The sequence below is a fragment of the Schistocerca cancellata genome, chromosome 3, assembly GCF_023864275.1.
Source record: "Schistocerca cancellata isolate TAMUIC-IGC-003103 chromosome 3, iqSchCanc2.1, whole genome shotgun sequence".
NCBI classification, from domain to species: domain Eukaryota; kingdom Metazoa; phylum Arthropoda; class Insecta; order Orthoptera; family Acrididae; genus Schistocerca; species Schistocerca cancellata.
In genome coordinates, this window is record NC_064628.1 from 149,934,198 (window position 1) to 149,950,004 (window position 15,807).

Genomic DNA, 15,807 nt, shown 5'->3' on the forward strand with positions numbered 1-15,807 from the left:
GATAGAGAGGAGGGGAGGGATGGAAGGAGGGGGGTGGGACTGGGCACACCAAGTGATTGTGGTGGAGGCGGCGGATGGGGACGTATACACGATGGCGGTGGTGGTAGTAGTGACGGTGGTGGTGGGGGCGGACATGATGGCAAGAAGAAGAAAGAAAAAACACAACACTAAAAGGACAGGACACACACTGGGAGACGACGGACGGCGGACGGACGACGGACGACGGACGGACGACGGACGGACGGACGACGGACGGACGGCGGACGGCGGACGGACGGACGGCGGACGGACGTCGACGGCGACGGCGACGGCGAGAGGCAGGGACGCTGCTGCCGCGGACGGGGCCGGGGCGGCGGCGGCTGCTGCTGCTGCTGCTGCTGCCGCTGCTGCTGCTGGCTGGCTGGACTGCTGCTGGTTGGACTGCGGCTGCCACCGGAGGGCTGGCAGGCTGGCTGGCTGGCTGGCTGGCTGGCTGGCTGACCACTGCTGCAGGCCGGTACCGCGAACTGCTGCTGCTGGCTGGCTGGCTGGCTGGCTGGCTGGCTGGCTGGCTGGCTGGCACCTGAAACCCCTAACACTTCGATTAGCGCGAAGGTGCACTATCGAAGGGCGGTAACCTTTCGGTGTACCGCCGGAGATGCCGATCAAAGCCCTCACTTCAATACTTATGGCTGCTTCTCTATTGCTTCTCCGCGAGAACACGGAAAATTCTTTCCGTCTTGTCTACTTCTCTACCGTCAACAGACTTCCAGTGCCATGCAAGCACACACCCCAAACTAACTGTCAGCGCTGAAATACGTGTCTGCCAAATGTCGTCGATATTACTCTTTAGATAACTATTTTCATCATTTCTGTCACCATTCAAGCTGCTTCATTACCTCACCTGCCGACAGATGGCAGCACGCCTAATTCCTCTCGGCGACCCACCGTCAGACACACAACTAACTGCCCGCACTGCTCTGCATCTAACACTAATCTCTCTCCTCCCCACCACACTCGTTCACTGAAAAAACAGGCAACTAGATAGTTCTTTGAACGCAAAACTAGGCCACATCAGACGCAACCTGTATGTAGATGTATGGTGCAAGGGAAATATCCCCCTGCTCCCACACAACTAATTAATACTAGTTGACAACAGAAATAAAATTTCTGTCGATAGTATTTGAACCAGTCTTATTCATTTGCGAATTCCATGCATTCCTTCTTGCAGATAACAGTGCCTTGCAAATCACTCAATTCATGTTTGCTAGCCAAACGCGCTCCTCCTAAATGTTCCGTACATCATGCATTAGTGCTGATTATCAAGACTGTGTTGTGTGTCAGCCGTTTATGGTCATCAATTGCACTCTTCTTGTGTTGCTCACTCATTCTTGTAACTCAAAAGTACGTCGTTGTCATCCAAGCCTAGCACTTGGAGCAGGCCAAATCAAATGGCTCGTCCCCGTGCCACTCGAGAAACTCCCACAAGGCTTTCATGACATGTCGCAATCAAAGTCCTTCCACAACCTGTAGCGACATTGCTGCAACGACGCGGGTCCCGATACCAAAAGTATGACTTATGCTTGCTTCTATTCTATATAATAAAACCACCACTCGGAAAGCGCTATTCCCTTCCCACATCCCTCAGAATGTGGTGAACGATCATCGATTACAACCAAGATGCGATGAATCTCGATCGCAAGCCTCACGCTCAGGGACAGTGCTACCACTCATCATCGTGGTTACGTCTACTCCAGCTTTGAACTAGAGAGAGTTGAAGACATACTACAGAAATGATCCTGTGAAGTATGATCTTGCTAGCAAGCTATCACCGCTCGCTACTTATGCCACGAGACCGTCAACACGCCCTACGAGAATACGACACACTCTTCACATTTCGCGATTTACTTATCGAAGAATTTCTTAAGCTCGGACATTCTGCAAAGAACCTACTTCTACTCTTACTTGGCCGCCATGATCTCACTCAGCTATTTTGTGCGCTACCAGTGCTTCTTGTCTTCCGAAATGAGAGACCATTGCCTCACGCGAGACTGTATGTAAACACCGCTTGCACCTCCGGCCGCTAGATGGGGGCCTGGGGCACATACAGTAGCATCCTATGGCGCAAGCAGACATGCCAAATAGCCACTGAAAGACAAACACACAAGACGGCGTTCAGACGACCCTTGTGCTTTCTTTAAAGCCGCCTCTCTCTTCGAAAATTTTCGCACCGCACTAGTTTATTCACCTCACCCTAACAGTGCAAACTCTTGTCGATATATCGCCACTTTCATGCATACTTCCTCTTTCGTTTCACTTTGCGTCTAGCTTGATACCCGCCCAAGAGCTGCTGATATATAATACTCGCAATAAATGTGTTTCTCTCTGTATCTCTTTTCGCCTATCACGAGTATTGCTTTTCCTCACATGGCAATTATGAAAACACCCACAGCTAAACAAACACTTACACTCAGCGCCACGTCCATACTATCAATCATACGCCAGTAATTTCACAGCTACTTGCTCCACTAATACATTTCTTATGTCTACTGTTAAACAGATGAAGAATCAAAGTATACAACAAGTCTCTGTGAACATCACTGTCAGGACATTTTACAGACCTACGCATACCATGCCAATCTTTATGCTTCAACTATGATGGCCATGTGCTATGAATAAAGAAATTTCTCATAAAATAACAATTTTACGACTACTCCGACAAGCTCCTTACTAAAATGCTAGATGTTTAGCAATCTCCCCCCCCCCCCTCAAAAAATCATCTCAGAATAATCTCAAGCAGTGCTTACATCCCATGAGCACTTCTTTGCAAACAAAACCACAAACTACTTTTTATACTAGCTTCCTTGTCACAGTGAACAGGAAACTAATGCTAGTGCCTCAGTTTACTAAAAAGCTTTTTTCGCTTGCAACAAATAAACTACCAACTTGAACCACTTGGATTTTCAGACACACACAGAAAACTTAATTCCACAGAAATTTAGGAGTAACAGTGGTTACCTCACATTTTCACACACACTCAAATAGCTACTTCTGTGCACTTCACACAATGTTCTCATCGTGTTCCACCAGAGAACACAGTTATCACTATGAATGGATTCTGGTAAAAGAGCATTAAAAAAAAACAAACAGCCTGATCAAAGTGATTATCTGCCAATATCATGTCACTCTATACCCGAGGGAAACTAGAATGCAGGGAAAGGAGCTTTGTTGTGAGCAATGTGTTGGTATTTCATCATTTACTGGCCAAAGTCTTCTCAAGCCAAGTATGCACCAGCTCTGTCTATGGCTGGGTCAATCAAGAGCCCCTATCAATTTTACTTAAAAGACAAGCAGCATCAACAACTCACAGGAGGCACTGAACATTTATACCATTATCTGCACCACCTTCCACTGATTTACTGAAGAAGAAACTGCAAAGTCTGGCCAATTTTGTACACAAGTAATCTTGAAAACATTGGAGTCAACAGCAGATACATAGTTTCCAAGACTGTAGCTAGGAACAACCCTTCCATTTCAAGATTTATCTCTCACTGAGACACATCATACCCAAACTACAACTACCAGGAAATTGCTACTCAATTCATCTCTAGCTATCTATGTCATATTCAACAACTGTCTCTTTCTCACCTAAATCTTCTACAAAACTGAGTACACTGTTATGAACAAAGAACCAATGCCACATTATGGCAACAAGCCAGTGCCACTAATATCCACTCTATTGAAAACAATTGAAATGCTCATCCTGCCCAACTAACCACCATCTACAGCCCAAATCTCACTCACATCATACCTACAAATCACAAACTTGTGCGGTAAAAATAATGTTGGGTTTCAAAACACAATCTACTAATCACATACTAGTATTTATTACAAAGCCTCTCAATTCATCATTCACTTCCAAATATCGGCTTATATGCTGTTGTGCAACTGCAGTGCAAGTAAACACCCTCAAATCATCTAGAACTGAGATGCGGAAAGGGTTCACCAAGAGTTTCCAGGACAATAAATAGCGCTCTCTCTCTCTCTCTTTACACAATCGCCTAACACACTGCAAGCCATTTCAGGGCAAATGTACTTGTTTCATTATACTACGAAACGGCCAATTGCATTTTCAAATTAAAAAAGCATCTACCTGATCCAACGTGATCCGCTACTCCACGCCCTTCATTCTCACAACACAACCTACCTCTTGCTAATTACATTACGTTTTACTTGTGATTATGGCTCAGCAATAGCCGAGCACTACGAAAAATACCTTATAGACTCATTTAATGTTCCTCTCCACGGAAATCTTTAGTAAAAGGCGAAAGATTTATTCGTTTTGAAGGGAAACCAGAGTGCCGATCAAAGCCCTCACTTCAATACTTATGGCTGCTTCTCTATTGCTTCTCCGCGAGAACACGGAAAATTCTTTCCGTCTTGTCTACTTCTCTACCGTCAACAGACTTCCAGTGCCATGCAAGCACACACCCCAAACTAACTGTCAGAGCTGAAATACGTGTCTGCCAAATGTCGTCGATATTACTCTTTAGATAACTATTTTCATCATTTCTGTCACCATTCAAGCTGCTTCATTACCTCACCTGCCGACAGATGGCAGCACGCCTAATTCCTCTCGGCGACCCACCGTCAGACACACAACTAACTGCCCGCACTGCTCTGCATCTAACACTAATCTCTCTCCTCCCCACCACACTCGTTCACTGAAAAAACAGGCAACTAGATAGTTCTTTGAACGCAAAACTAGGCCACATCAGACGCAACCTGTATGTAGATGTATGGTGCAAGGGAAATATCCCCCTGCTCCCACACAACTAATTAATACTAGTTGACAACAGAAATAAAATTTCTGTCGATAGTATTTGAACCAGTCTTATTCATTTGCGAATTCCATGCATTCCTTCTTGCAGATAACAGTGCCTTGCAAATCACTCAATTCATGTTTGCTAGCCAAACGCGCTCCTCCTAAATGTTCCGTACATCATGCATTAGTGCTGATTATCAAGACTGTGTTGTGTGTCAGCCGTTTATGGTCATCAATTGCACTCTTCTTGTGTTGCTCACTCATTCTTGTAACTCAAAAGTACGTCGTTGTCATCCAAGCCTAGCACTTGGAGCAGGCCAAATCAAATGGCTCGTCCCCGTGCCACTCGAGAAACTCCCACAAGGCTTTCATGACATGTCGCAATCAAAGTCCTTCCACAACCTGTAGCGACATTGCTGCAACGACGCGGGTCCCGATACCAAAAGTATGACTTATGCTTGCTTCTATTCTATATAATAAAACCACCACTCGGAAAGCGCTATTCCCTTCCCACATCCCTCAGAATGTGGTGAACGATCATCGATTACAACCAAGATGCGATGAATCTCGATCGCAAGCCTCACGCTCAGGGACAGTGCTACCACTCATCATCGTGGTTACGTCTACTCCAGCTTTGAACTAGAGAGAGTTGAAGACATACTACAGAAATGATCCTGTGAAGTATGATCTTGCTAGCAAGCTATCACCGCTCGCTACTTATGCCACGAGACCGTCAACACGCCCTACGAGAATACGACACACTCTTCACATTTCGCGATTTACTTATCGAAGAATTTCTTAAGCTCGGACATTCTGCAAAGAACCTACTTCTACTCTTACTTGGCCGCCATGATCTCACTCAGCTATTTTGTGCGCTACCAGTGCTTCTTGTCTTCCGAAATGAGAGACCATTGCCTCACGCGAGACTGTATGTAAACACCGCTTGCACCTCCGGCCGCTAGATGGGGGCCTGGGGCACATACAGTAGCATCCTATGGCGCAAGCAGACATGCCAAATAGCCACTGAAAGACAAACACACAAGACGGCGTTCATACGACCCTTGTGCTTTCTTTAAAGCCGCCTCTCTCTTCGAAAATTTTCGCACCGCACTAGTTTATTCACCTCACCCTAACAGTGCAAACTCTTGTCGATATATCGCCACTTTCATGCATACTTCCTCTTTCGTTTCACTTTGCGTCTAGCTTGATACCCGCCCAAGAGCTGCTGATATATAATACTCGCAATAAATGTGTTTCTCTCTGTATCTCTTTTCGCCTATCACGAGTATTGCTTTTCCTCACATGGCAATTATGAAAACACCCACAGCTAAACAAACACTTACACTCAGCGCCACGTCCATACTATCAATCATACGCCAGTAATTTCACAGCTACTTGCTCCACTAATACATTTCTTATGTCTACTGTTAAACAGATGAAGAATCAAAGTATACAACAAGTCTCTGTGAACATCACTGTCAGGACATTTTACAGACCTACGCATACCATGCCAATCTTTATGCTTCAACTATGATGGCCATGTGCTATGAATAAAGAAATTTCTCATAAAATAACAATTTTACGACTACTCCGACAAGCTCCTTACTAAAATGCTAGATGTTTAGCAATCTCCCCCCCCCCCTCAAAAAATCATCTCAGAATAATCTCAAGCAGTGCTTACATCCCATGAGCACTTCTTTGCAAACAAAACCACAAACTACTTTTTATACTAGCTTCCTTGTCACAGTGAACAGGAAACTAATGCTAGTGCCTCAGTTTACTAAAAAGCTTTTTTCGCTTGCAACAAATAAACTACCAACTTGAACCACTTGGATTTTCAGACACACACACAAAACTTAATTCCACAGAAATTTAGGAGTAACAGTGGTTACCTCACATTTTCACACACACTCAAATAGCTACTTCTGTGCACTTCACACAATGTTCTCATCGTGTTCCACCAGAGAACACAGTTATCACTATGAATGGATTCTGGTAAAAGAGCATTAAAAAAAAACAAACAGCCTGATCAAAGTGATTATCTGCCAATATCATGTCACTCTATACCCGAGGGAAACTAGAATGCAGGGAAAGGAGCTTTGTTGTGAGCAATGTGTTGGTATTTCATCATTTACTGGCCAAAGTCTTCTCAAGCCAAGTATGCACCAGCTCTGTCTATGGCTGGGTCAATCAAGAGCCCCTATCAATTTTACTTAAAAGACAAGCAGCATCAACAACTCACAGGAGGCACTGAACATTTATACCATTATCTGCACCACCTTCCACTGATTTACTGAAGAAGAAACTGCAAAGTCTGGCCAATTTTGTACACAAGTAATCTTGAAAACATTGGAGTCAACAGCAGATACATAGTTTCCAAGACTGTAGCTAGGAACAACCCTTCCATTTCAAGATTTATCTCTCACTGAGACACATCATACCCAAACTACAACTACCAGGAAATTGCTACTCAATTCATCTCTAGCTATCTATGTCATATTCAACAACTGTCTCTTTCTCACCTAAATCTTCTACAAAACTGAGTACACTGTTATGAACAAAGAACCAATGCCACATTATGGCAACAAGCCAGTGCCACTAATATCCACTCTATTGAAAACAATTGAAATGCTCATCCTGCCCAACTAACCACCATCTACAGCCCAAATCTCACTCACATCATACCTACAAATCACAAACTTGTGCGGTAAAAATAATTTTGGGATTAAAAACACAATCTACTAATCACATACTAGTATTTATTACAAAGCCTCTCAATTCATCATTCACTTCCAAATATCGGCTTATATGCTGTTGTGCAACTGCAGTGCAAGTAAACACCCTCAAATCATCTAGAACTGAGATGCGGAAAGGGTTCACCAAGAGTTTCCAGGACAATAAATAGCGCTCTCTCTCTCTCTCTTTACACAATCGCCTAACACACTGCAAGCCATTTCAGGGCAAATGTACTTGTTTCATTATACTACGAAACGGCCAATTGCATTTTCAAATTAAAAAAGCATCTACCTGATCCAACGTGATCCGCTACTCCACGCCCTTCATTCTCACAACACAACCTACCTCTTGCTAATTACATTACGTTTTACTTGTGATTATGGCTCAGCAATAGCCGAGCACTACGAAAAATACCTTATAGACTCATTTAATGTTCCCCTCCACGGAAATCTTTAGTAAAAGGCGAAAGATTTATTCGTTTTGAAGGGAAACCAGAGTGCCGATCAAAGTTTTTTTTTTTTTGTTTTTTTTTTCTTTAATGTGTTTCAATTCCCCATCGGGGCGGGCTGGCAGCAGCATAGGCGCTGCTCTTCAGCCGAAAGACAGTACAAAACAATAGAAGACATTAAAAACAGCAAAGGAGAGACTAAGGTGAACATATATATATAAAAAAAGGGGGGAACAGCATGGAAGACAAAACAAAACAAAACGGGGTGACTGTAAAATGGAGATAATAAAAAAAAAAACTGTTTAAAAGTAGCACATATAAAAGGCCACACACGGCGACGGTTAAAAGAACACAAGGCACAGTATCACTGGAGCTAAAAGTAGCGACGGATGGCATAGCACACAACGTAACACTGACGGCGAACCTCAAGGCAGGACACAATTAAAATCACATCTCTTGACGCACACAAGAAACAGCACTAAACACAACACTGACGTGGCACACTGACGATGAGCAATACAGAGGATCTGCCAGGCGCTAGGAGATGAGGGAGACCTGAAGAAGGGAGGGAGTGGAAGAGAGGGGGGAGGTGAGCAGGGGGCGGACGGGAGAGGGCCAGGTAGGGGGGGGGGAAGGAGCGAGGCAGGTATGGGGTGCAGGGTCTCAGGGGAGGGGGGACGGAGGGAAATCCGCTCTGGGAGAAGAAAGAAAGAGGAAATGGTGCCCTGGGGAGGGGGGGGGGGGGGGGAACAAGGCCAGGTTATAGTTGGAAGGAAGGGTAGATGTCACGGCGAAGTTCGTCATCCGGGAGGGGGAGGCGTTGGAAGTTGCCCTGATGAAGGAGATGGAGGGTGTGGAGGTGGAGAGAGGGAGGGATACAGCGATAAAGGCGCGGCAATGGGCGGGGGGTGGAGAGGAAGGAGGAAACCAGAGGGTGGGGGGGATCAAGTCTGCGAGCAATGTAAAGGATGCGGAGATGTTGGAGGAACAGGAGGAGGTGGGGGAAGGGGATCAGTTCATACAGGAGCCGTGTGGGGGAAGGAAGGCGGATACGGAAGGCAAGGCGGAGCGCATGGCGTTCAAGGACTTGGAGGGCCTTGTAAAAGCGGGTGGGTGCGGAAATCCAGGCAACGCTGGCATAACAGAGGATAGGACGGATGAGGGATTTGTAGGTGTGGAGGATGGTAGAAGGATGCAATCCCCAGGTCCGGCCAGACAGGAGTTTCAGAAGGCGGAGGCGGGAATGGGCTTTCTGCTGGATGGTCAGGAGATGAGGGGTCCAGGTGAGGTGTCGGTCAAGGGTGAGGCCAAGGTATTTCAGGGTGGGGGTGAGTTGGATAGGACGACCATAAAGGGTGAGGTAGAAATCATGGAGGCGAAAGGAGCGAGTGGTGCGGCCTATGATGATTGCCTGGGTTTTGGAGGGGTTGAGACGGAGGAACCACTGGTTACACCAAGTGGTGAACTGGTTAAGGTGGGTTTGGAGGGTACGTTGAGACCGTTGAAGGGTAGGATAGAGAGCAAGGAAGGCGGTGTCATCAGCATACTGGAGAAGGTGGACTGGTGGGGGTGGCTTGGGCATATCAGCTGTATACAAGAGATAGAGGAGAGGGGAGAGGACTGAACCCTGGGGGACGCCAGCCGTGGGATAAAAGATACGGGAATTGGTGTTGTGGAGGGTGACATAGGAAGGACGGTGCGAGAGGAAGGAAGCGACCAGACGGACAAAATTGATAGGCAGGGCGTAGGTTTGGAGTTTAAACAGGAGACCGGGATGCCATACACGGTCATAGGCATTTTGGAGGTCAAGGGAAACAAAAATGGCGGAGCGGCGGGAGTTGAGCTGGAGGGACAGAAGGTGAACAAGGTTGAGGAGTTGGTCGTCAGCAGAGAAGGAGGGTCGGAAGCCACACTGGGTAAGGGGGAGGAGGTGGTGTTGAGAAAGGTGCTGATGGATACGGCGGGAGAGGATGGATTCAAGGACCTTACTGAAGACGGAGGTGAGGCAGATGGGGCGATAGGAAGAGGCGGCAGAAGGGGGTTTGTTGGGTTTGAGGAATAAGAGGATGCGGGAGGTCTTCCACAGGTCAGGGTAGAAGCCAGTAGAGAGGACGACATTATAGAGTTGGGCGAGGACAGTCAGGAAGGAATAGGGGCTTTCGCGAAGGTGCCGGTAGGTGACACAGTCGTGACCAGGGGCTGTGTTGCGTTTGGACCGGAGGATAAGTTTAATGTCTTGTGCCGTGATAGGAGTGTTTATGTTGGAGGGGGGCAACTGCCCCAAGTACTGGAGACTAGGAGCAAGTGGAGCGACCGAGGTATCGGCACGTTCCATGACGGCGGGGAAAAGAGAATAATCAAAGTGGGGATCATCGGGGATGGAGAAGACCTCGGAAAGGTGGGAAGCGAAGTGGTTGGCCTTACTGAGGTTGTCAGGAAGGGGGCGATCGTTATGGAGAAGGGGGTAGCTGGGAGCAGAAAGGGAACCAGTAAGGCGATGGAAGGCGGACCAGTACTTGGAGGAGTTGATAGGGAGGGTGGCGTTGAGTCGTGTGCAGGTCTGGCGCCAGTCTCGGCGTTTCGTTGCTGTAATAAGGTTCCGTACGTGTCGCTGTATTTGCCGGTGGCGTTGGAGTGTATCCCTGTCACGAGTGCGCAGGAAGGAGCGATAGAGGCGGCGGGATTCATGGAGGAGGAGGACAGCCCGCGGAGGGAGAGTGGGACGGTGTGGGTGGATGGTCTTTGTAGGAACATGGGCCTCCACGGCGTCAGTAATTACCTTCTGAAGGAAGGAAGAGGCGTGGATGATGTCGTCGGGATGGCGATAGGTAAGAGGGTGGCTTTCGACCTGGGTGGAGATGAAATCCCGGTAGGCAACCCAGTTGGCACGGCGATAGTCATGGACGACCTTGGGAGGGGGTGCAGGGTGCGGAGCCGGAGGGGGGCGGTGAGCAGACTTTACGGTGAGAAGGGCAGGAAGGTGATCGCTACCTGTGGGGTCAAGGACGGCGACAGTGATACGCCCAAGGAGGTTGGCGGAGGCAATGACAACATCGGGGGTGGTGTTACTTTCGGGTCGGGTGTGCTGGGGAAGAGGAACAAGGTCACCTTGGATCGTGGAGAGGAACTGATGCCACTGCCGAAGGGCAGCAGGAGTGCGGCTATGAATGTTGAGGTCGGCGGCAATCACATAGGTGGAGAAGGTGCGGTCAATGTGTGAGATGAAGTCATAAGGAAGAGGAGCAGCGGGGCGGACATAGATTGTGGCACAGGTAATGGTGAGGGAGGGGAAGAAGACGCTAAGGATAAGGTGTTCAGTAGGGTCATTGAGGAGAGGCTGCGGCCGGACGGGGATATGCTTAAGGTGGCCAATCGCGACTCCACCCTGCGCACGAGGACCAGGAGCGTCAGTGCGGTGGAGGTTATAGGGGGAGGTGCGGATAGAGTGGTGAGGCTGGAGAAAGGTTTCGTTCAAGAGGAAGGTGTCGACCTGGTGGTGGGAGAGGGTGTGCATGAGGAGGTATTTGTTGGAGCGGAAGGAGCGAATGTTCTGGAAGAGGATGCGAGGCTCATGCCGCGCCATGACGGGAAGGAGGGGGGGGAAGAGAGGGAAGGGAAGAGACTTAAACTAGGGTGTCGAGGCGGGTGAAGGTGAAGTGGGCTTGGTTGTGGGAGTAAGTGGCGAAGGTGTTCAGGTGGAAAACGGAGCGAGCAGCAAGGGATATTTGGTGGAAGGTGTGGGGGCGCTGAAAAGGGTGAATGTTTTGGAGGACAACGGTAATAAACCGGATGACGTCCTCGGCCGTGGGGGGTGGACGGAGGGAATTGTTGGGATGGACAGGGGGATCAACGGGACGAACGGGGACTGTAAGTTCAGGGGTGGCGGGAGGGGGTTTAGCTTCACACTTGTGGGAGTAAGTGGGATGGGGGCCATTGCAGGTATTACAGGAAGGAGGAGCATCGAGGTTGGGGCAGTTCTTAAGAAAGTGGGAGGCCTTGCAATGGGGACAGGTGGGGGGGTTTTTGCAGTTGGGAGTCAGGTGGTCGTTGTACATCAGGCACCGCTGGCAACGGTAGGATTGGGGAGGGGATTTGGAGGATTCAACAGGGTGGCGACGGTGGTATATCAGGGCACCCTGGGTGAGGAGATGGTCTATGGACGGGGCAGACTCAGAGAATACCCGCATGAGGTAGGTGGGACCAGAGGCGTTGTGGATACGGCGGGCCGAGCGGATTTCCAAGTCCGGGTGGGAGTTCAGTTCTACCAACACCTCATCCTCCGTGATCACCGGGCTGAGCTTGGTGATCACAGCGGTGTAGGTGGGGGGGCGACGGGGAGGTTGGGGCTGACGAGGAGTGGAAGCGGAAAGGAAGGGTGTCAGAGAGGCGTGGGGGCCAAACATAACTCGGGGGAGTTTTTGCAGGAGGTCTGTGTGAAAGGATGGGGACGGGGACTTGATAAGGACTGAGTCCCTGCGGGGAATGAGTTGGGAGATGGGAGCACCAGGCAAGTACTTTCGTATTTCCTTGGCGAGGGTACGAGCGTCGAGGAACTTAGGATTGGGAGTTGACAGGACAAAGGTGTGGAGGGTGGGGGCCAAGGGATGGGTGGCAGGAGGAGGGGTGGTGTCCATGGTGACGGCAGGGGGAGGGGGAGGTGGTGTTGATTTTTTGTGGGAAGTGGCGGGAGCAGAGTCGGGAAGGACGCGCTTTTGGGGTTTTTTGGAGACAGGAGGCTGGGAGGAGGGGAGAGGAATGGGGAGGAGAGGGAGGTGGCGGGTGGCAGATCCCTGTGGCGTAGTGGAGGCACCGGGAGAAGCAGCTGGTTCAGTGGTGGCGATGGTGGCTCGGCGCGACGTGATGCGTGCGGGAGACGCAGAAGACGAAGCGACGGGGTCGGCTAGAGACGGGAAGCCAACCACCTGAGGGGCGGCAGCAGAGGCGGCAACAGAGGCGTACGTGAGGGCGGGGGTAGTAGTGGGAGCTGTTGAGGGTGTAGAGGCTGGAGGAAGGGTGTAGAGGTGCGGGTATACAGCAGGGGAGGAGATAGGGGGATGGGTAAGTGGGGGAAGGGAAGGGGAGGTGAAAGGAGGGAGGCCAGGGGCGGCACTCCAGGAGGTGACTGTGGGAGAGGGGGAGGGGGAGGTGTAGATGACGGTAGAGGTGGGAACACTCATTGCAGACGAACGGCGATGGACAGACGGACGTGCAGCAGGCGGCGGCGGCGGCGGCGGCGGCGACGGACAGACGGACGTGGAGCAGGCGGCGGCGGCGGCAGCAGCGGCGGCGGCGGCGGCGGCGGCGGCGGCAGTGACGACGACGGCGATGGACAGCGAGCCGGCAGGGAGGCTGGCTGGCAGGCAGGCAGGCAGGCAGGCAGACGGACGGACAGCGGTAGCAGCAAGCAGCGGGCGGGCAGACCAACAGACAGACAGACAGACAACACAATCTTCGAAAACGGTGATTCCACCCTGAGAGTCGCCCAGGCTTTGCAATCTGACCGCTTTCGAAGGAGGGGATCCAACCCTCTAGATGTGCCGATCAAAGCCCTCACTTCAATACTTATGGCTGCTTCTCTATTGCTTCTCCGCGAGAACGCGGAAAATTCTTTCCGTCTTGTCTACTTCTCTACCGTCAACAGACTTCCAGTGCCATGCAAGCACACACCCCAAACTAACTGTCAGCGCTGAAATACGTGTCTGCCAAATGTCGTCGATATTACTCTTTAGATAACTATTTTCATCATTTCTGTCACCATTCAAGCTGCTTCATTACCTCACCTGCCGACAGATGGCAGCACGCCTAATTCCTCTCGGCGACCCACCGTCAGACACACAACTAACTGCCCGCACTGCTCTGCATCTAACACTAATCTCTCTCCTCCCCACCACACTCGTTCACTGAAAAAACAGGCAACTAGATAGTTCTTTGAACGCAAAACTAGGCCACATCAGACGCAACCTGTATGTAGATGTATGGTGCAAGGGAAATATCCCCCTGCTCCCACACAACTAATTAATACTAGTTGACAACAGAAATAAAATTTCTGTCGATAGTATTTGAACCAGTCTTATTCATTTGCGAATTCCATGCATTCCTTCTTGCAGATAACAGTGCCTTGCAAATCACTCAATTCATGTTTGCTAGCCAAACGCGCTCCTCCTAAATGTTCCGTACATCATGCATTAGTGCTGATTATCAAGACTGTGTTGTGTGTCAGCCGTTTATGGTCATCAATTGCACTCTTCTTGTGTTGCTCACTCATTCTTGTAACTCAAAAGTACGTCGTTGTCATCCAAGCCTAGCACTTGGAGCAGGCCAAATCAAATGGCTCGTCCCCGTGCCACTCGAGAAACTCCCACAAGGCTTTCATGACATGTCGCAATCAAAGTCCTTCCACAACCTGTAGCGACATTGCTGCAACGACGCGGGTCCCGATACCAAAAGTATGACTTATGCTTGCTTCTATTCTATATAATAAAACCACCACTCGGAAAGCGCTATTCCCTTCCCACATCCCTCAGAATGTGGTGAACGATCATCGATTACAACCAAGATGCGATGAATCTCGATCGCAAGCCTCACGCTCAGGGACAGTGCTACCACTCATCATCGTGGTTACGTCTACTCCAGCTTTGAACTAGAGAGAGTTGAAGACATACTACAGAAATGATCCTGTGAAGTATGATCTTGCTAGCAAGCTATCACCGCTCGCTACTTATGCCACGAGACCGTCAACACGCCCTACGAGAATACGACACACTCTTCACATTTCGCGATTTACTTATCGAAGAATTTCTTAAGCTCGGACATTCTGCAAAGAACCTACTTCTACTCTTACTTGGCCGCCATGATCTCACTCAGCTATTTTGTGCGCTACCAGTGCTTCTTGTCTTCCGAAATGAGAGACCATTGCCTCACGCGAGACTGTATGTAAACACCGCTTGCACCTCCGGCCGCTAGATGGGGGCCTGGGGCACATACAGTAGCATCCTATGGCGCAAGCAGACATGCCAAATAGCCACTGAAAGACAAACACACAAGACGGCGTTCATACGACTCTTGTGCTTTCTTTAAAGCCGCCTCTCTCTTCGAAAATTTTCGCACCGCACTAGTTTATTCACCTCACCCTAACAGTGCAAACTCTTGTCGATATATCGCCACTTTCATGCATACTTCCTCTTTCGTTTCACTTTGCGTCTAGCTTGATACCCGCCCAAGAGCTGCTGATATATAATACTCGCAATAAATGTGTTTCTCTCTGTATCTCTTTTCGCCTATCACGAGTATTGCTTTTCCTCACATGGCAATTATGAAAACACCCACAGCTAAACAAACACTTACACTCAGCGCCACGTCCATACTATCAATCATACGCCAGTAATTTCACAGCTACTTGCTCCACTAATACATTTCTTATGTCTACTGTTAAACAGATGAAGAATCAAAGTATACAACAAGTCTCTGTGAACATCACTGTCAGGACATTTTACAGACCTACGCATACCATGCCAATCTTTATGCTTCAACTATGATGGCCATGTGCTATGAATAAAGAAATTTCTCATAAAATAACAATTTTACGACTACTCCGACAAGCTCCTTACTAAAATGCTAGATGTTTAGCAATCTCCCCCCCCCACCCTCAAAAAATCATCTCAGAATAATCTCAAGCAGTGCTTACATCCCATGAGCACTTCTTTGCAAACAAAACCACAAACTACTTTTTATACTAGCTTCCTTGTCACAGTGAACAGGAAACTAATGCTAGTGCCTCAGTTTACTAAAAAGCTTTTTTCGCTTGCAACAAATAAACTAC

General features: G+C 48.9%; 5 non-coding genes across 5 annotated transcripts; all 5 read right to left on the bottom strand.

The window, feature by feature from the left end:
- Positions 1 to 1,588: 1,588 nt before the first annotated feature.
- On the bottom strand, positions 1,589 to 1,795 carry LOC126178533 (small nucleolar RNA U3). Its single transcript, XR_007536424.1, has one exon. It is a non-coding gene; the product is annotated as a small nucleolar RNA U3 (small nucleolar RNA).
- A 2,427-nt stretch (positions 1,796 to 4,222) lies between these two features.
- Positions 4,223 to 4,341, bottom strand: LOC126178652 (U5 spliceosomal RNA). Its single transcript, XR_007536537.1, has one exon. It is a non-coding gene; the product is annotated as a U5 spliceosomal RNA (small nuclear RNA).
- A 947-nt stretch (positions 4,342 to 5,288) lies between these two features.
- Positions 5,289 to 5,495, bottom strand: LOC126178535 (small nucleolar RNA U3). The gene has a single exon (XR_007536425.1). It is a non-coding gene; the product is annotated as a small nucleolar RNA U3 (small nucleolar RNA).
- Positions 5,496 to 7,921: 2,426 nt separating this feature from the next.
- On the bottom strand, positions 7,922 to 8,040 carry LOC126178617 (U5 spliceosomal RNA). The gene has a single exon (XR_007536502.1). It is a non-coding gene; the product is annotated as a U5 spliceosomal RNA (small nuclear RNA).
- Positions 8,041 to 14,473: 6,433 nt separating this feature from the next.
- LOC126178536 (small nucleolar RNA U3) lies at positions 14,474 to 14,680 on the bottom strand. Its single transcript, XR_007536426.1, has one exon. It is a non-coding gene; the product is annotated as a small nucleolar RNA U3 (small nucleolar RNA).
- Between the last annotated feature and the right edge of the window lie 1,127 nt (positions 14,681 to 15,807).